This window comes from Elephantulus edwardii, unplaced genomic scaffold, assembly GCF_000299155.1.
Source record: "Elephantulus edwardii isolate Elephantulus edwardi_28Jun2011 unplaced genomic scaffold, EleEdw1.0 scaffold00157, whole genome shotgun sequence".
NCBI classification, from domain to species: Eukaryota; Metazoa; Chordata; class Mammalia; order Macroscelidea; family Macroscelididae; genus Elephantulus; species Elephantulus edwardii.
In genome coordinates, this window is record NW_006399907.1 from 462809 (window position 1) to 468105 (window position 5297).

General features: G+C 45.1%; 1 pseudogene; it reads right to left on the reverse strand.

The window, feature by feature from the left end:
* Window positions 1–693: 693 nt before the first annotated feature.
* LOC102874092 lies at window positions 694–1355 on the reverse strand (annotated as a pseudogene).
* Window positions 1356–5297: the final 3942 nt, after the last annotated feature.

A 5297-nucleotide genomic window follows, 5' to 3' on the forward strand; every position in this document is an offset into this window, starting at 1 on the left:
TGCTTGCATGTGAAATCAATGACACTGTTCTGTAGTTTCCACACTCAGTTGGGTCACCTTTCTTTGGAATGGGAACAAATATAGATCTCTTCCAGTCATATTGCAGGTAAACAGGAAAAGCCGGCGGGAGGAGTTGCTGAGAGCGTGCCCCTGGCCCTGGGCAGAGGGGAAGCCTGGAAACTGCGCACCCGCGGAAATCATCTTAGTGGCAAAATAATTATGGTAAGAAAAATCGTCACAGTGCTTCGACTGAAAGGGGCGGCCACCTGGTCCCCGAGTTTGGTGGCCTGGGCTTATAGCAGCTGACCGTACCTCTAGGTAGAAAACGAGGCATCAAAAGATGAGGCTTCAGTGCACCCCATGAGCCCTCGGCTGTGGCTCACAGCTCGTACAGGAACAATCCATTGTCAGCCAGTGTCCCTGCTTGCCTCAAGTAAGGCACCTCTGGCAAGGGGCTGGTGGCCTGAGGGACATGGTGGGGACGGTGTGGAGGGTCGGGGTGAGGTGCAAGGAGGTGGCTGTGCGCGCCAGGAATTTGGGGTTGCATCTTTAACATCTTCAAGCCCTCATTTGAGATCTGGGACTTGAGCCAGTGTTGGGCTTCTCAGGGAGCAGCGTGGGGCCCCAGGGGCCTCAGGACACAGGGGGTCTTGCTCCTCTAGGCCCTGGGGACGTCCTGGTGTCTGCAAGGCCTCACTGCAACCTGTCTGGCTGCAGATGCGGTGGCTGGTACTGCAGGAAGGTGGTGGCCACAGAGGCGGTGCCCGGGAGGGCCTGCGGCAGGGCAGCCCGGTAGCTGTAGCCCACGAAGCTGGCCGCCGAGGCGGGCCAGGCTGAGTACGGGTACTGGTCATAGGCGGCTGGCGGGTACTGGGCGAAGGCAGGGTTGGCCGGCGTGTACTTGATGTAAGACGAGGACAGTGAGGGGACAGGAGCCGCTGGGACCAACAGGCTGGGCTGCAGGATGGCTGGCTGGTAGATGTAGTGAGGAGTCAGCCCGTAGGTCCTCACAGCGGGGTGGAGCTGCTGCACTCCTACAAAGCCAAATTCACGTTGGCCTTGATTATGGGGATGGGGATGGGGTTTTTGCAAGCCTGCTCAGCCGCTGCGCGGTCGGCCATGGTCACGAAGCCGTAGCGGCGGGACTTGCCCGTCTGGTGGTCCGTGATGACCACGGCCTCCTCGATGTCCCCGAAGCCCTCGAAGTACTTCCTGAGCGAAGCGTCAGTGGTGTGGTAATGCAGGCCGCCCACGAAGATCTTGGTGAACGTGGTTCTCCTTCTGCGAGCCGTGCATGGCGCCGCAGGCCGCGCCAAGCCCACGTTCGGGGCGCACGCCGCTGGCTGCAGCAGCATGGGGGCGCTCGCCGCTTATGGGCCCGGGCCCTGCGGGGCTGCGCGCATGGGGGGCATTATTTAGCTTGCAGGTAATATTAATTACATTGTTTGATAGTTTCTGCATTCTATTGGATCACCTTTCCTGGGAATGGGAACAAGTCTGGACCTCCAGATTTTTTGGCATAGCTTGGTGAACACATTCAGGCCTGCATCTAGTAATTGAAATATGTCAATTGGTATTGCATCAATTCCTGGGGCCTTATTTTTGGCCAGTACTTTCAGTGCACCTTCAACTTCTTCCTTCATTACCATCGACTTTCTTCATATGGTAATTCCTGGAATTTTTCAGTGTCAGTCAATTATTTTTGGTCCAGAGACTCTGTGTATTCCCTCCAACTTCTTTTGATGCTTCCTGGATCATTCAACATATTATTCATAGCATTGATCAATATTGTGACTTGAAGCTTAAATTTGATTTTCAGTTCTCTCAGCTTGAGAAATGCAGAGCGAGTTCTTCCCTTTTTGTTCTCCAATTCCAGCTTAGTACTTTGTTTTGTCTTCTCAAGCTGCCCTTTGAAGTCTTCTGGTTAAGCTCTTTTACTTCAGCATCTTGAAGCACTTGCTGCAGAAGATCAAAGAATACAGCCTTCAATATGGATTGCACCTCAATGTCAAGAAAACAAAAATTCTTAGTACTAGACTAATAGACAACATCATGATAGATGGCAAAAAAATTGACTTTGTTAGTGATTTCATCTTACTTGGATTCACAACCAACACCCTTAGTACCAGCACTCAGGAAATCAGGAGATGTATTATTGTGCTGGGAAAGACCTCTCCAAATTATTGAAGAACAATGATGTCAGTTTGAGGACTAAGGTGCATTTCATTCAGGCCATTGTCATCCCAATCACTTTCTATGTATCTGAGAACTGGGCAATCAGTCAGGATGCCAAAGAAGATTTGATGCTTTTGAACTGTGCTGCTGGATAAGAATATTTACTATCCCATGGACTGCCAAAAGAACAAACAAATACATCTTGCAGAAAGTGCAGCCAGAGAGCTGCTTGGAGGCAAAGATGATAAGGCTTCATCTCACTTGCTTCAGGCATGTTGCTAACAGAAACTATTCCTTGGAGAGGGACATCATGCTTGGAAAGGTGGAGGATCAGTGAACGAGAGGAAGGCTATCAGATGGATTGACACAGTGACTGCTGCATAGGCGCTAGTGTGTCAGGAAGTATGAGGATGGTACAGGATAGGACATGTGCTGTTCACAGGGTCGCCATGAGTCATACTTGACATGATAGCACTTAACAACAGCCATAAAATAGACCCTACAGAACTCCTTCATAGGATTTCCAAGGCTGTATAAGTCTTAACTAGAGCAGACCACCTGATCTTTATCCAGGATCCAACTGCCAACAGCAGACCCCCACATCACTCTGCCCACCAGAGTGACCAACCTTTCAGTTGATTGTCCAATACTTAACTCCAGTGCACCTAGCAAGTTATTATTGGAATTAAATGAAATTACTTTATAAAATCTGGTGTTTGACTGAGTATGTGGTTAGTCTGAGGGCAACTGAGACAAAGGGGATCACTGCTTATCCATGACATCCGGAGTATAAAACCAATTCTTACGAGGCCAGATACGCTCTCCATACCTCCATCCCTACATCTACCATTTCTAGACCACACCAACCATTCCTCTTACTGGATCTGCTTACTTTGTTGCAATAGTCATATAGGACTCACAGAATACAAATCATGATTATGTATGAGGTTTATTAGGGAAGTTAATAGGTTGAAATCCAGGTTGGAAACAGGACACAATTCTTCATCAGAAGAGATTTTCAAGCATGCTCACAGACCTTTTGACCATCAGTCTTGATCAAATTGATAAAACTTTCTAGTCCTGCCCATTATGGCCTCTCCGCTCTCCTCCACCAGTCCTCTAGCATGCTTAGGCAAAGGGCTCTGGCTCTGGTTCTATAGAGAATCAGTCTCCAGTCTGCTCTGACCCATGCCATTCTCTGAGTCTTCACTGTGGGTGCCCCCATCTAGATCCGGATCTTACCAGCACAGGAAGCTCTGGCCCCAAAGGAAGGGTGCTGTATCCCCTGTTTCTCCTTTCTCGCTGGTAGCAAGATTCCCCTCTTTTGCAACTAAACCTGTTCAATTTAAACCTGGCAGGATGGAAAGACTAATCAAGCTCATCGTCTTAACAACCCAATTGCATGTTCCCACCCAGCCATAGCACAAAAGTGAAAGGTAATGGCCTAGGACAGCTATTTTGAACAATAAACTCACCACATCACAAAGGACAATATTCAAAACGGTGATGAGAATTGAAAAACACATAGTCAATTTTTATTGAACAGATTGGCCCCCCTGCCAGGCTAAACCCCCATTGTTCTTAAAAGAAAAAAACACCCCACATAAACTATTTTAAAATGAAAAGTTCTGCATCAAAAAGGATACATAATGTAAAAGAGAAGTCTTCTGTTTGTTTTTCATTATTACCATCTTTGAGGCATGATTTCATCACTATTCAGGATCACAGCAGCTTTTCCTTTTACCTCTGCAAGAGAACAACCATATTGGACAGTTTTTAATATGTTGGTATTTTTCACAGTTTTATTTTACAAATTCATTTTATATTCATGTCATAGTTGCATCCATCAGGAGCTGGTTTGCATTACAGCATTTTCTCCAGTGTCAATAAAAAGCACGTGGACTTCACCATTCATTATGATGGTCTCCTTTGAAGTGAGGCTCATTTACTTTAAAGGAGGCGTTTTAATGACTAGGTTAATTTCAAGGCAAGGATTTAAAGACTTGGAAACTACCTGTATGAAACCAGAACACTTTATCATTTATAGTCAGTACTATAGATATAATAATTGGTGGTTTATTTATACCCATTTATGATGAAGGAAAAAAAGAATATAAATTAGCCTTTTGTTTCTGAAAGGAAAAATGTGCTATTTATAATAAAGGACCTTAAGTTTTGGTTTAAACCTGGATAAATCTAAATTTACAACCCCTAACTGAAAAGCTCTAGCTATATTGTGGTAGTTTTTCGTGGGCACCATTGAATTGACTAGATTTCATTGGAACCTTGTTAACAAACAACACATCTCAACCTTGCTCTTTCCTGTGCCACACTCTTATCTCTGACATTCTGAAGCCCACTATTACAGTCACTGTGTCAATCATTCTTGTTGAGGGTCTTCCTCTCTTTCTCTGACCTTCATCTTACCCAGTATGATGTTTCTCTCTGAGAACTGATCCCTCCTGAGAACATGACCAAAATATGTGAGGTGAAGTTTTACCATCCTTGCCTCTAAGGGCCACCCTAGTTGCACTTCTCCAAAACTGACTTATTTTATATTGAGTGCTCTTCTCAAACACTGCAATTCAAAGGCATATCCTTATTCATTGTCCAACTTTCAAATGTATACAAATCAATTGTAAATACCATGCTTTGCATCAGGCACACCTTCATTGATAAACTGACATCCTTACATTTACCACTTTGGAGAGGTCCTTGACAGATTTTCATAAAGAAATATAATATGTCCTTTGATTTCTTGACTGCTGTTGCCATGGGTGTTGATTGTGGATCCAAGCAAAATTAATCGTTGAAAACTTTAATCTTTTCTCCATCTATCATGTTGTTGCCTATCATTCCAGTAGGAAGGCCTATTCTTTCTTAGTGTTGAGATGTAATCCATATTGATGTCTGTAGTCTTTGATATTCTGTAGAAAGTTTTTCAAGTCTTCTTCTCTGTCTGCTAGCAAGGTTGTACCATCCTCATAATGGAGCCTGTTGTTGAGTCTGATGCCACATATATCCTCATATAGTCAAGCTTCTCAAATTATCTCAGCATACACATTGAGTAGGTATGGAGAAATGATACAAACCTGACACACAACCTCTCCTGATTTTAAACC